Source organism: Copidosoma floridanum, unplaced genomic scaffold (genome assembly GCF_036245765.1).
Source record: "Copidosoma floridanum isolate Cflo_tuat_1 unplaced genomic scaffold, Cflo_Japanese_pri ptg000030l, whole genome shotgun sequence".
In the NCBI taxonomy this organism is placed as follows: Eukaryota; Metazoa; Arthropoda; class Insecta; order Hymenoptera; family Encyrtidae; genus Copidosoma; species Copidosoma floridanum.
In genome coordinates, this window is record NW_028321907.1 from 25066543 (window position 1) to 25082953 (window position 16411).

A 16411-nucleotide genomic window follows, 5' to 3' on the forward strand; every position below is an offset into this window, starting at 1 on the left:
TTGTAATTGATTACTTAAGAAATAATAGAGAAGAATGTCAGTTTTCTCTGGATGCTATACTCAGGCAGTATGATGGGCCATTAGTCGATACGCGTTACGTCATCAACAATTTGGAAAAGTCGTTTGGCCACGAAGTTATAATATCAAAGAGGCATGGTAAAAGACACCATTATTTCGTTCAAAGATGCCGGATTAAATATTATCATGGAACATTGGTACTCAAAACGCGAGGAGAATGTTGATGTCAAACGAAAACGGATCGTTAAAGCGGCGATTGCCATTATGAACGAGGATATTCGAACGACGGTATATGACCTACACTCCTATCCAACACCGCACCAATTTCTTGAAGACACCGAGCGAGACATCCCAGAATCTCTAAAAATGCTTACTGATGGCATAATTCTGGAACATAAAAAAAGTAGTCTTGAGAAATGGCGGACAAAATCGACAGCCATAGCACATTGTTTGTTAAAAGGAATTTTACGTGTCGTTAGCGGAGGCTGTGTTTATTTGCAAGTAGGTACAATTATAAGTATATACCCACATAATATTTTAACATTATAGGTATTTAATATAATTTTTGTTCTCACTACGGTCTAGTTTAGCATCACACATTCATATGTCAAACAAATAGTAAAATTATTGTGCATATAAAACTCAAAAGAGAAATCGTTTGAATTTCAAAGTAACATTTGCTACTCTACTTATGTACACAGCAACGAAACACCCGCTGCAGTTCAACTCTATACAACGCTCACGAAGAGATGACGTCGTGTAGGAATCGCACTCGCACTTCAACTACTTCAAGCCCAGCAAGTACCGGGATCATAAAGAGTTTAGCCACCGGTTCGTAAAAACTAATCGAAGTTGCGTAGCCTTTCGATGACTGCAAAGTCGCAAGTCATTCCAGAGCTTTAAGTATAATATGATTGCCGCAAGGTTGAAAGCAGAAGCCGCAGCCGATTGTTTCACCCTGGAGACCGTGCATCTCGCAGCCACTCGTGCTTCAACTCACAACAGTCATAAGTCCTTGTATTTCAGGGAACGCAACTTCCATTGGTCACACTTCAGAGTATCGTGTCATCATTTTCACATTGGCAATAGAGACAATTAACCTCTGTCCTGGCCGATGCATTGGGGTCTTTGGCCTTTCGATTAACACAACACAGCAGCAGCCTCTACCTCATCTTCTCCAAGTAAGGACCCGTCGAAAGTGTGGTTGTGATCAACAATGCCAAGGTATGATGAAATATGTGTAAACTTATGATTCATACTAATACTAGTAATGTTACGTCAGTTCTGTATAACATACTTATTTGTTTACAAGGTTTTGAATCAAGTTACATCGGATGGCAGAGAAAAGTTTGCAAGTTTCAAACGCCTAGAAAAAAAAAAATGATAGAAAGATAAATATAATGAAGATCTTGACTATTTCATCAATGAATATTCTTCTGATGATTTTTGCGTGCTTCTATGAGGCTCTTTTACAGTCAAGCTTGAATCAGATGGCGCTAGGGCACGTCGTGGCTGTCATGGCCGTCGCACTTACACACCGTCAAATTTACAGTTGTGTATTGTGTCCGTGAGCCTATCTGTGTGATGAGCAAAGCAGAAGACATAACCTTTGTAAATGATTGCTGTTGTTTGCAGACAATTTTTGTTTGCATTTACGTTTAAAGATAGTAGGAAAAATTAAGTGCAGTGTAATATCCTGCGATAAGAAAGTGAAATTTAAATTTCCTTCTGATAGTGTGATAAAAAAAAAGTGGTTCGAAGCAATTGGGAGACCAACATTTTTGCCGCTCCCAAGTCATGGCTTATGCCTCGACCACTTTGCCTCCACGAGTTCTGCTTTTCTTCCACTGACTCTTGCTCCTTTCCCTTTTAAAAGCTTTTTCAATTCTGAAACTTTTAAGCTCCCATAATATTCTTTCTTGTCTTCCTTATTCATTTCAAAATTTCAAATATTGCGCTTTACCACTACACTTTAATTTCCTATATACATACATTACTGAAAAGTAATGTTGTGTGAGTGAGACGGCCATGACAGCCGCGACGTGCCCTGGCGCCATCTGATTCAAGCTTGACTGTAAAAGAGCCTCATAGTATGTGACAAAGAATATAATCACTCCAGTCAACAAAGAAACTCTGATTTCGAAGTCTTTGAATTTCCACAAGCTTCAATATTAAGTCAAGATTCCAATTAAAAAGGGCTTGACTGAACTTGATTTCAAGTGTAGGTGTGGGAAATTAACTAAATCATTCATAGTACAATGATAGATACTGCAATTTGCAGATCTTTCACTTGTTTTATAGATATGTAGTGAGTATATGTTCTGTAAGATTAAGTGTAATTAAATAAAATTAGGTAATTTATACCGTTTATTTCGTACTTCAGATATTAATATAATTTTTTAACGTAACTAATAAATTTTTATTTGTGTGCTAGGAAACAACGATACGATTCAAAAGATTAAGACGTTCCTTTATATTCAGGAAATTACATTGGTTTTGTCGGTTAAAATAGTTATCGTATTGTATGGCTATTTAAGTACAATTTACTGACAATATTCTTTTTTCACTAAGAACTTAAATAACCATTGCAAGTAGTATAATACATTTTTATGAAATTATAAAGGTAAATGTAAGTGTATACCCGTTGTATCTGCAGTACAAAATTTAGAAAGTGGTTTATATATATATATATATATATATATATATATATATATATACATATGAATACAAGAGGAGAAGTAGTACAGGCCTTATGGGAGAAATTAAGTTTTTATTTTTTTTTATGGTGAAACAGGTGATAAACACAAAAAGCTATTGGAGTACATATTTTTAACATTATGAGAGTCAGATTGTCATTTTTTTGTATGATGAAATTGGTTATTAAGGCTGAAAAAAGCTTTTTTAAAGTACGAAGTACAATTCAACCTCACAAAACGCTGTTTGTTTTTACTTTTTAGCAGACGCAGCAGCAGCAGCAGCAGAAACAAGTAGCTCAATGTAGGGTTAACTGTTCTTCGTACCTTTAAAAAGAAGTTTTCGGTCTTAATAAATAAGAACCTAAAATAACAACGTAACTCATGATGTTAAAAATTTTATTTCCAATAACTTTTTTTGTTCAAAAGTTTTTCCACCACGAAAAAAATAAAAATTCAATTTCTCCCATAAAGCCTGTACTACTTTTCCTTTAGAAGTCATATATATATATGTAATTCTGCCGTAACTACCTCAGATTCAGTGTAAAAATTTTGGGTTTTTTGAGTTGAGCTTTATAAATATCTTATACCCGATTATTGCTTGTCAGTAAATAAAAAACAATTATTCATAATGAATTCGCTACAAACTATTAGCGTCAAAATTTAGACAGCTTTTATGATTCTTAATGGGGGTTGGAACTGCCCTGTTTGTAAAAAATACTTAAAATTCCTTTTTTAACTGTAAAAGTCTTGAAAAAAATTTGTATGGTTATAACTTAACATGTTTATACCAATAAAATAATTTTTGAATGGTTCATTATTTTATTTACAATTAAAACTTAATATTTTAAGGTTCTAAATTCAAATATAGACTGCAACTACACACGAAATATTTAATTTTTATTAGGGCACAATGCAGTATAAATAATGTTTCTTCTGAAAATTCATCACACATAGGTTTTTTTGACAGATATTATTAAAGCATCAAAAGTATACTAAAAATACCATAAGAAATACCCCCAAAAATGCAGATTATTCAAGTGTATACCCTCTTTCACATGTTTAATTTTAAAAATTTGCAATTTAACATGTAACCTTATGGAAAAATCACTTGAAATTGCTCTTATAAGATATTTATAAGCCTCCTAATTTTTGTTTGTATGAAAGATTATTTTTAGCTAAACCTGTTTTAATCCAAATGGATCTACTTTTTTTTCAAAAAAAAACCACTTCCGTTACACTTTTTTTCAAGGTCACCAGTCTGGAATCGTTGATGTACTCCGTAGGGCAGAACGCGCCTATAGAAGTATAACTTCAAAAATTTCTCCACAATAACTTATTATAAAGAAATAGTTTTCTTTATCATAAATTCTAGTAATAGTTAACGTTTCATATAAATATTAATAATATTATAACATTGCAACACATTATTTTTCATCAACTATTAATTTATTTATGTACTCAATTATAATTATTTGACTTAAAAGTACAGTTTGCTAAGACTTTTGGTGAAAAAGACTTATTTACTCAATAAATATAGTCAGCTTCGATTTTAGTGGCTTTGGGTACTCTGCTACTCCACCTCAAATTCATTGCATTCAAATCACTGACCGTTTTACTGCAATTTTTCAATGTATCATCATACTGATTTTTTGGTTCTTCTCTGAACACTGTTACCGAGACACATACAAAAAAAGTCTCGAAACTACTTGAAGAATTAATATTCAATCATGAGAAGTTGAATTTCCAATTCCAACTCAAAACCTAGAAATGTATAGAAACTTAACTATAATTGATTGTCAATTTCAGGGGGTCGGAACTGACCGGGTCGGAACTGACATTTCGAGCTTTAAAGCTCTCGGAATGTCCACGAACGAAATACACTGACTTTTCCGCTTATACAGTATCTGTAATGACACTGGCCAAGTAGTATAGGAAAGTACAGTTTACATACCTGTTAAAGTAAACCTAGTGGCTGCTTTAGGGGAGGGTCGGAACTGACCAAAGTATTTGTACACACGAAAAACGAGAAATGATTCACTCGCCAGTCAACACCTTTCGTAACACCTTTTAGTGGTCACTTTTTTAATCTCGCGTTATGACAAGATAAATGCACAAGCCAAAGCGGTTAAAAATCCAAATCTTACTATTTGACACGTATTTCAATATTAAATTTCGTGTTACAAAAATTTTGGTCGCTTTTGTCTCCCTTGGCTCCACTACTCTGTAACTCATACAGGTAAGGAAAAAAATTTTTCTGGTACTATTTCTTGGGGAAAGATGTTTTGCGAGCGGAAAACCGTTTGTACGTATTCGCTTTGAGCACAATTCCGAAATCGCGCCCCCACTGGACACTTTGAGAACGATTGGTCGTGATTAGAAAAGGGTAGTACTCAAATTGATTTTCACATGCTTGTAGAAAAGCGATATTTAAGGGTTCGCCACCTGTTGAATGGAGCTGGAAGCTCGATTTCATAATAAGGATGACAACCAATCGTTCTCGAAGTCTCCAGTGGGGGCGCCACTTTGGAATTGCGCTCAAAGCGAATACCAGCGCTGACTGCACCGCAGGCTTGTCTGTCTCCCTTTCTGTCTCTCTTTCTTCCTCCCTCTTGCATGCTCACAATAGTACACCGCAATTACTATATATATATACTAGTGGGGCTAACGCCCCCCTGCGCGCACTGCGCGCCAACCCCCCAACTTCCGAATATTTTATAAGAAATACATTTTTACAATTTTTGTGTATTTATTCTTATTTATTCTTAACTTTTTCAGTTACACAGTAAAGTAATTGTTGGAAAATGATATATATTGGAATACGATAAATTTGACGTCACCATTAATTAATGATATTAAACATACATTAAAATAGGAAAATCAAACGAACTAGATGAAGTAATAGTAGATGAAATTAGTAGCTATGTAGATGCTAGATATGTAAGTCCAATGGAAGCAGCTTGAAGACTTCAAGAATATCCAATTTGTGGTAGAAGTCATACAGTTGTAAATCTAGCTGTTCATCTTGAAAATGAACAAAAACTCATATTTGAAGAAAATAATATCAAAAATGTAATAAAAAATTATATAACACCACTTACAGCTTGGTTTTAATTAAATGAAGTAGATGATTTTGCAAAATCACTAAAATATGTTAACATTCCAGAACATTACATTTTTGACAATAAACTTGAAATTTAGAAAAAAAGGAAAGTTACACTGAAAAATATTGCTATAGGTAAATTAAACATAGTATCTCCAAAAAATCGTGAACGCTTTTTTTTGAAACTCATTTTAAATAAATTACATGGGGCTACATCGTTTGAAGACGTTAAAAAACATAATGGAATAACATATAAAAATTTCAGGGATACTGCAATTGCAATGAGTTTAATAGAAAATGATTCTGAAATTGACAATATTTTTAAAGAAGCCATAACAATTATGTTTCCATACCAGTTAAGACAATTTTTTGCTTGGTTTTTGATTTCAGAAAACATTCAAGGAGATAAAATATGGAATGAATATAAAAAATATTTTACGGAAGACTTCGATAATGATAATAATAATTGTGCTCTTCTACATATTAATCAAATTTTGGTATCGGAAGGTAAATCATGTGAGTCTTTTAGTTTACCGACACCAACCATTAGCAACTATATAAATAATTGCAATATTGAGGAAATATCTTTCAGTAAAAAAATGTTCGATGTAATGTACGCAAATTTAAATGAAGATCAAAAAAAAATTTTTAAAACTATTTGTAAACAAGATGAAAAAGTATATTTCATAGATGGTCCTGGTGGATCCGGAAAAACCTACTTATATAAGACACTCATTTATTACTTTATTTCTAGAGGTAAAAATATTTTGTCAATGGCTTGGACAGAAATTGTATCTGTATTACTACCAGAAGGTATGACCAGTCATAGAACTTTTCGTTTACCTCTAGACTTAGATAATATTGAAAGTGTATTTTTAGAATTTAAAACTGAAAAAAAAAAAAATTAAGGGAAGTTGATTTAATAATATGGGACGAGGCTTCTATGATTCCGAAAAAAGCTTTAGAAATCGTTGATAGAACGTTGAGAGACTTGTGTAATACAAAACTTTGCTTTGATGATAAATTAATAGTATTAGGAGGAGATTTTCGACAAATCCTTCCAGTTATAAAAAACGGTAATAGAACTATAATAATAGAAGAAACTATTAAATCATCATTTTTATGGAACTTCTTCAAAATTTTATGATTACAAAATAATATCTGTTCTAGTAATAACGAATTTTCAAAATTATTGTTAAGAATTGGAGAAGGGGACATAGAACCATTTAACATTCCTAAATCCTGGATAACAGATGATGTCTGTACCAAAATATTTGGTAATTACAGCAACTGTTTTGACAATAACGTGATACTAACTTTACATAATGAATATACTTTTTTTTTAAACAATAAGATTTTAAGTAAATTACATGGGGAAACTAAAACTTATTACAGCATCGATACTACAACATATAAAGGTGTTGATAAATCAGATGATAATATTTATATAAATTTTTCCGTAGAAATGTTAAACAACATTCGTGAAGGCTTGCCACCTCATGAACTTAAATTAAAAATAGGTACAATGGTAATGTTAATTCGAAATTTGAGTATATCAGACGGATTATGTAACGGTACACGATTGCGAATTACTAAATTACTGAAGTATAACGTAGAAGGCGAAATAGTAACGGGAGAAAAAATTGGTAATAAAGTTTTCATTCCCAGAATTACATTAAATACTGGAAATACTTCATCATTACCTTTTATTTAATATAGAAAACAATTCCCATTAGTTGTAGCATTTGCTATGACCATAAATAAGTCTCAAGGTCAAAATTTTGATAATGTGGGATTATACTTAAGGTGGCTCCAGCGCCTAGTGCCGTATCAAAATGGGGAGACTAAAAATTAATTATTATTTCCTTTAAAATATGGTATAAAATTATCGTAGAGACTGTTGTAAGCCATATTCTACATTTTATCTGTTACTTTAGTGAGTTAATATAAAAAAACAAAAAAGTTTTATGGTGCTCTAATTGATGAACTGTACGGTACGCTCCTAAGTTCAAGAGTAGTTATACCTATATATATGTACTCTGCAGAATGCAGACAGCTGAGAGCTGACTTGCACTCGCAACTGTATACTTAGTCTCCGATTATTTAAAGATTTTGTTCGATAACAAGACACTTTTCTCATGTCATCGAAAACTGCGTAATAATATATACAAGATAGTATGTTTTTTACACCGTACGGGTTATTTATATAAGTGCAGCAGTAGGTTGTATATCGCGTAAGCTTGCATTTCCTATCTAACCCGTCTTAAAACTACGATTTTGTAAGCATGATTTCTTACAATTTTCATCGTCAACCTTCATTTTTTTTTATACGAATAGACAGATGGAAATTCAAAGAATATAATTCAATTTCATTAACCTCGGTGAGGTTATTTATAATTTTAACATTGAGGCCACTGGAGCCACCTTAACAAAACCTTTATTTTCTCATGGTCAATTATACGTGGCTTTATCAAGATGCAAAAATAAAAATGGAATTTTTGTTCAAGTCGATAGAGAAAACAGTTTAGAGATTGAAAATATAGTTTGGAAAGAAATTATTGGGTTGCTGTGGAATGCCCCACTGGGTTAACTATATAATATAGGAAGATATATATCGCCATGTCACATGGTACAGGCATAATATAGCTTGTTAAGAAATATCGCATGACTTATGGTATCAGAAGCTTTTGCCAAATCAATAAAAGTTATCGCAATTGGCCTCCTTTTAACTAAGTTATATTATATTTTAGTTATATATTAATAACTAGCGACCCCCTCCATCTTGGCTTCGCTCGAGACTCACTAAATGAAACAGCGTGGTGTGTTGACATGTAATGTGAAACGTTTTCAGTCAAAAATTTTACGTCTATTTCTGAAACTTCTCAAAACAAAAATTTATTCATTAAATTCATATTTTTTCGGCATCCATACAGTTTATTTTGTCAAATAATAAACTGTAAAAAAATGAAAAAAATGTAATTATGCTAAGCAGTACCACGCGTTCTTTATGCTATAAAATAATCGTTGGCCCTAAGAGGCCGTTGATTTGCAGTTTCTTCTGTATAATCTATGAACAGAGCTATTTTTTAAAGCTGTAAAGATTTGGAACTTATAAAAAAACTTTTGGAACTTAAAATTAAAAAAAACTCTTTTCTCTTATCTCACAACTCTACATTTTTATCGCCACAAAAATACAAATACATATGCTACCTATTTAAAAATTAGGAAGATTCAAGAGATTACTATGAGGGTTATAGTGAAAAGCTGATTTCTCACTTAATAAATTCTTTATTTATCGGTTTTGATATTGCTTTAATGTCGATAAATGTTTTGCCTCAGTTTCTTGACACCTAAAATTGTATACGTTAGATGCATTTGAAAATTCCCTTCCAATTCTCCCACTTGTGACTTTTGGCATCGTTGAGACTTTTGTAAGCCCTAAAGGCTATTTTTTGTCAACTTTGTTAAGTTCTAATATATTTGTTGGAAAGGTAATTCCATGTCTGATGACTCTAAAAAGGACCAGTGAGCTGCTTAAGTAAACTCTTTCTTGACTGAAGTTTCCAGCAAATGTGATTGCCTCTATACCTCAGGGTGATCTTCTCTAGCCTGTTATTATAGCATTACACTAATCGGGAGAAAAGCTACAACGTTTGAAGCTTCGGAGCTAGTTGTAGAGCTCTTTCCCAACGTCTTTCGGTATAACTTCGAAGACGTTTGTGTCTAAAGCACTTTTTTTTTACAGACTCAGTTGTTTTGGTGATCCAAGGTGGAGAGATTGGTTCGTAATGCTTGCCCGTTGGAGACTGTCCCGTTGGCTCAAGTTTATTATTCCTTCATAGTTGTTAGGTTCTCCCAGCGCAAACCTTGGAGAGGATCGGTGATTCCTGGTTGAATGCTTAAAGTCGAGAGAGTAATGTAGGGTCGTCGGTCACCGGGGTTCCCAGCCTTGCGACGAACAACTCTGCTCATGATGTCTGCCAGTGAATGATTGACTTAGTTTAATAGTAGATGGCTTTACATAGATTTTTAGTCGACGAATCGTTTTCGAAAATGGTAATAACAATGTATTTATTGGCAAGGTAGTTTGCACTTAGGGGCTCTTAAAAGAACCGATGAGATTTATGGTTAAGTAGGGAACGTAAATACTTATAATGGCTCTGAAAAGGGCCAGTGGTGAAATTTCCAGTTATTTCGTATTTCTATTGTTGATGATGGGGAGCCAGCTGCGGGTAAATTGACTCTTATCCTTGGAGTCTCTGTGTAAGGAGACCGTATAGGCTAGACGGTAGGGAGTTTTGAGTGTATTTTTCGGGCACAGGCAAGATTATTGTTGAAATCGCTTTGTTTTAGGGTGCAGTTGAACCCCCTAAGTATGCGCCAAAATTTTTGGTGTGCTTCATTTTATAATTAACAATTAGTGACGAAAAAAGTGTTTTTTTCTCTATTTCCTTTAATATCTCCGTTCCTCTTAACTTTTAGTATAGCATATGCAATTAGAAAGTTGTTCCTTATAAAATTTGCTAAAAAATGAGCACTGATAGAGGTCGCTAAGTGCCATTGGTAACCTGCAAATAGCCTCAAAAGTTCAAAAAACGCCTTTTTTTCACTAATTTTTTAATAAAAAATGACTGCACGTAGACGACTGAAAATTTTCTAAAATGATGTCTGTATTGATCCAAACATGCATAAATTTTTTTAGCGTTATTGGTCAATTACTCTTAGAGTTATTAACGATCAATTTTTTTTTATTTCCTTAATTGCAAATTACACCATTTTTTTCACAACAGTTTTAACTGATCGGACCAAACCAAAAAAATCATAAAACCTTTTAACTTTAGTATCCCGTTGAAATTTCTGAAAAAAGTTAATTCTAACCGATTTTATCACGATTTCTTTAAAGGTGCTAGTTTTAGACACACGTATAAAACTATGTAACTTTAATAATAATCAATATTGGTTATTATCGATAACACAGCTGTAAAGCTGGTATTTTTTTAAAAATTTAAAAAAAAAAAAAGGTTGCCTTAGCACGCACAGGAGCCGAGATATATTTTTTTTTTATAAAAATTCCTGACAGCGTAATATACGTCGCACGGCGTACAGGTTTATAGACGTTGCTGTTCAATACTTTTACTTTCAATAAAAAAATACCCCAGGCATTTATTCCATGTAATAGTATAAACAAACAATCGTCAAAGTTGAGCGTGCGAAAGCTGAGCGCGCCAGACCGTCTGTGGCGGCGGAGTGGGGGGAGAGACCAGCTGCCACTACTGAACTGCATTCGAGCGCTTCAAATCGTGCGCGCTTGCAAAACCGGCAATATCTCGGCTTCTACATTACTCACAAAAATTCTTTTGTAATGGATTTGTGGTAGCTCGACGAGACGAGTATAAATATCGTGTTTATTTATTTTCAATTATTTAAATAATGCCTCTACTGTACATACTAACGGCAAGCATTTTACGAACCTGAAGAAGGAAGTGAGTACGCTGGGCAAAATATCATATAAATAATTGTACGTGAAGTAAAAAAATTTTTATTTCATTGCAGTAATACAAAATAAATAAAAAAGTACATAGTATATATAAACTATTCAAATCTAGGTTTTCCCCATGTCACAACGCATTGATCTGGTTCCCACAAACATTCTGTATTATTTATTTAGAATTGTTTTTTTTTAGCCAAAAAAATATTTTTGCTACAAAATTGAAAAGCAACGTGTTCCGATTTATTGGACATTTAAAAAAAAAGTTAGTATTAGCAACTCATAATGATATAAGAATTAGTCCATGATATAGGGCATTATATATGGCATACGGTGTTCTGAATTTTGTGTAAATTGTTATGGGCAAAATTGTTCCAATAGCGAGCAACGCACAGTTTCTTATGTCGATGACAATAATGATACTGAAATTGAGAAGGAACAAGGCTCAGATATACCTGATGATATACAGTATGAAAGTGACAACTCCGACATCGAAGACGAAAGGGAACCAGATGAATGCGTTGTGACATTAAAAAAACCTAGATTTGAATATTTTATATATACTATGTACTTTTTTATTTACTTTGTATTACTGCAATAAAGTAAAAATTTTTTTACTTCACGTACAATTATTTATATGATATTTTGCCCAGCGTACTCACTTCCTACTTCAGGTTCGTAAAATGCTTGCCGTTATTATGTACAGTAGAGGCATTATTTAAATAATTGAAAATAAATAAACACGATATTCATACTCGTCTCGTCGAGCTACCACAAATCCATTACAAAAGAATTTTTGTGAGTAATGTAGAAGCCGAGATATTGCCGGTTTTGCAAGCGCGCACGATTTGAAGCGCTCGAATGCAGTTCAGTAGTGGCAGCTGGTCTCTCCCCCCACTCCGCCGCCACAGACGGTCTGGCGCGCTCAGCTTTCGCACGCTCAACTTTGACGATTGTTTGTTCATACTATTACATGGAATGAATGCCTGGGGTATTTTTTTATTGAAAGAAAAAGTATTGAACAGCAACGTCTATAAACCTGTACGCCGTGCGACGTATATTACGCTGTCAGGAATTTTTATTAAAAAAAAATATATCTCGGCTCCTGTGCGTGCTAGGGCAACCTTTTTTTTTTTTTTAAATTTTTAAAAAAATACCAGCCTTACAGCTGTGTTATCGATAATAACTAATATTGATTATTATTAAAGTTACATAGTTTTATACGTGTGTCTAAAACTAGCACCTTTAAAGAAATCGTGATAAAATCGGTTAGAATTAACTTTTTTCAAAAATTTCAACGGGATACTAAAGTTAAAAGGTTTTATGATTTTTTTGGTTTGGTCCGATCAGTTAAAACTGTTGTGAAAAAAATGGTGTAATTTGCAATTAAGGATAAAAAAAAATTGATCGTTAATAACTCTAAGAGTAATTGACCAGTAACGCTAAAAAAATTTATGCATGTTTGGATCAATACAGACATCATTTTAGAAAATTTTCAGTTGTCTACGTGCAGTCATTTTTTATTAAAAAATTAGTGAAAAAAAGGCGTTTTTTGAACTTTTGAGGCTATTTGCAGGTTACCAATGGCACTTAGCGACCTCTATCAGTGCTCATTTTTTAGCAAATTTTATAAGGAACAACTTTCTAATTGCATATGCTATACTAAAAGTTAAGAGGAACGGAGATATTAAAGGAAATAGAGAAAAAAAACACTTTTTTCGTCACTAATTGTTAATTATAAAATGAAGCACACCAAAAATTTTGGCGCAAACTTAGGGGGTTTAACTGCACCCTAAAACGAAGCGATTTCAACAATAATCTCGCCTGTGCCCGAAAAATACACTTTTTAATGTTTTTACCTCCTCGCCGTTTAGCCTAGTACTGGAGGAAGGTACGTCGCTGACCAAAGAATATCTCTTCTTCAGGTCGTTCCCTGGATAACCAACCACTCATTGTTAGTTGGAAAAGTGAGCCTGGAGAGTACCTTCTCTGTAGGTATGCCATTGGGATGACCACTAAGATGAAGGTCGTTGTGGCTGCCTAGGGCTGTCTATCCTAGTTTGCATTTGAGGTAGAAAACATCTGACGACACCAGGCCGGATAGTTGAACGGCCACAAAACTCTGAAGTGTTGAAGTAGATTGTGCTCTAGCTAGACACGTCTCCTGTTATTCCGCCAGAGACGTTGACGTTCCGAACGCCTATTTTTCCATAATAATCGGTTACCTTGGCGATCTGGGGTAAAAACCTGTTGATTTTGCTGGCCTATGAAAGAAGAGTGTCGTCGATAGCCAGGATATCCAGCTGCATAACTAACAACTCTGTTCTTTCTGTACTGCCGATGAACAACTACAGTCAAAGTAAAATCGAAGTGTGAGACTTCAAACTTTCTGGCAGCAAACACATTCAATGGCATCGAGGTGTTGTACTACAACGTATGATAACGTCTCGTTCAATATTAGAAACGTAGTCGTTCAATGATGTTGGTGGTGCTTCGCTTCCAAGTTAAAAAATAAGTATGATCAACTTGGAGCGCCCAGTGCTCAAACGCTATGAGCTCCACGGTGAGAGCGTAGAAGCTCGATGTTGGACTTCAAGAGTTCAACTACTTTGCACGCCATGTAGCTTCGTATTTAAACTATATATATTAGTCCTACTTTGAACTTGCAAGAGTTAAGATATAAAAATCATGTTTTGTATTAATTATTTTATTTTATAATATAACACTGTGTAATTCTATTACTTTATAAAAAAAATTTTGTAGCTGTTAATTAACTGTCAGTATACTTGAAAAATATATTTTTGGCTTATAGTCTTTTTTAACTATTTTAACAGCTGAGAGCTACGAAAGAACAGAACTGCTGCACTTCCCACCACATCGGCCTTCTACACCACTTGCATGGCAAGCGGCCCCGTCCAGAAAATAAACAATATTTTAGATGCTTTTTCTAGAACTATGTTGTATTGTTATTTTTAAAAATTGAAGTAAAAAAGCTTTTGCATGCGTTCCATTAACAAAGATAAATTTGGGGTTTTTGGATATATATACATAAGTAATAATTATAATATGCCTAATAACCTATACCTAAAACTAATAATCTTTTTATACAATTAAATATTACATTACTTGTCTTAAGTCTAACATGAAACTACTATATACAGCTTAAATACTGCAGTAGTGCAGTATATCTCATATGAGCTACACGGCGTGCAAAGTAGTAGAACTCTTAAAGCTCGATGTTGGGAGCTGAGAGCGCCCAACATCGAGCTTCTGCGCTCCCACCGTGGAGCTCATAGCGTTCAATATTGTTTGAGCACTGGGTGCTCCAAGTTGGTCATAACCTAACTTCTAACTTGGAGGCGAAGCACCACCAACATCATTGAACGACTACGTTTTTAATATTGAACAGGATACAGTCAAATGTGGTAGTGAGCGAGTTAAATAGTTATCGTAAGATGAGAGTACCACAAGTTTGAAGTCTGACACTTCCATTTTTCTTTAAGTTTACGATAACCGACAACTCGATGGGACATCTTATAACCACCTCAATCAAAAATTATTAGCTATTATTTTAACTATAAATTTTAGCTGTATTGACAGCTTTACAATCAGCTACAATAATAGCTATAATTGACTACAATGTAGCTATAACCCGCGAGCCATAGCCCGTGTTTTGATCCATGCGTACTGCAACCCGTTATTCACTTAGTCACAAGAGATGGGCACAAATGGGAGCGCCAGGCTGTCCTGGCTATCACAATGCGACTTTTTTGATTTCTTTTTTTTTCAGTTTTCTTCTCAATGAAACTACTAAAGTGCTTCAGCAGTGTTATGCAGAAATACATAAAGATGATAACCAATTTTTTCACAATAAAAAATTCTATTACCAGTCCATTATAGCAAAAAAAGACCATTTCTTGTATCTTGGGTTCAAAGTGAGCTAGAGCATTTTTTTTCTTCTATATATTCGTGTTTTTTTATGACAAATGCAATGATGTTTGTTGGAAAAAAAGTATACTTGATTGACTAAAATGTATTTGCAATTGTAAAAATTTGCAATATCTCTGTACAATATTTATATTTTCTTACAGTTGTATTGAAATTAACATGATAGCTTTTTCTTTACGTCGATCAAAAGTTTTTCAGTAAAAAAAATTTTTTTCACACTTTCTTACCATTAACATGTTATTAACAATCAATAATGGATTTGCAGAAGTATCTGCTTCATAGGAAATTTAATGATGGAGAGATTGGGGCTTGAAAGGTTTTTGTAAGAACAATAAAAGCAGTCAAAAATTATTAGCTATTATTTTAATTATAAATTATAGCTATATTTACAGCTATTATCAGCTACAATAATAGATATAATTGACTACAAAGTAGCTATTATCATGTACAAATAACAACTATAAGAAGTGGCTGTTTGCAGCAATAAATTTCTAGCGAATTTTAATTAACAGAATTTATTCAATAATTTTTATTTTTGTAAGGTATATCAGCCAAATAAGGTAATATTTTCCGTATAATAACACTAAAAGTAGGGGGTTCAAGTATTTTTAAACAATAAATGAAGAAACAAAAAAATGTCACTGTTAAAATTTTTTTCGTTTATTGTTCAAAAATACTAGTTAAAATAATATCTAATAATTTTTTACTGAGACTCTTCACTATCTTTGATTGTGGGTGGCTTTCATTTTACCTCGATCGACGCCACCTAATGGATCCTACTGAACTAAAGCGCAAAACTAGCTTATTTTAGTAAAACTAATTTATCACAATTGTTATTAACTTTTTCAAGAAAAAAAATATGCGAAAACCATCTTGGCATTATCAAGAATCAGTTTGTAAAATTTCAGCAAAAATGGTTCAGTAGTTTTCGCGGTTAGCAATTACAAGGGTTTTAGCGACTTAGCTTTATATATTAGTAAGATTTAGCGCATCCTTAGATTCTCTTCCTTTTATTATACCGTATTGATTTTCAGCAATAATATTATTGTTAGATAAAAAATTTATAAGCCTGTTGTAAATTATTTTTTTAAATATTTTTGTTAGTTAGATATAAGTGATATAGGACGGTAGTTTGACATTTCTTGTTTGTTGTCCGTGTTA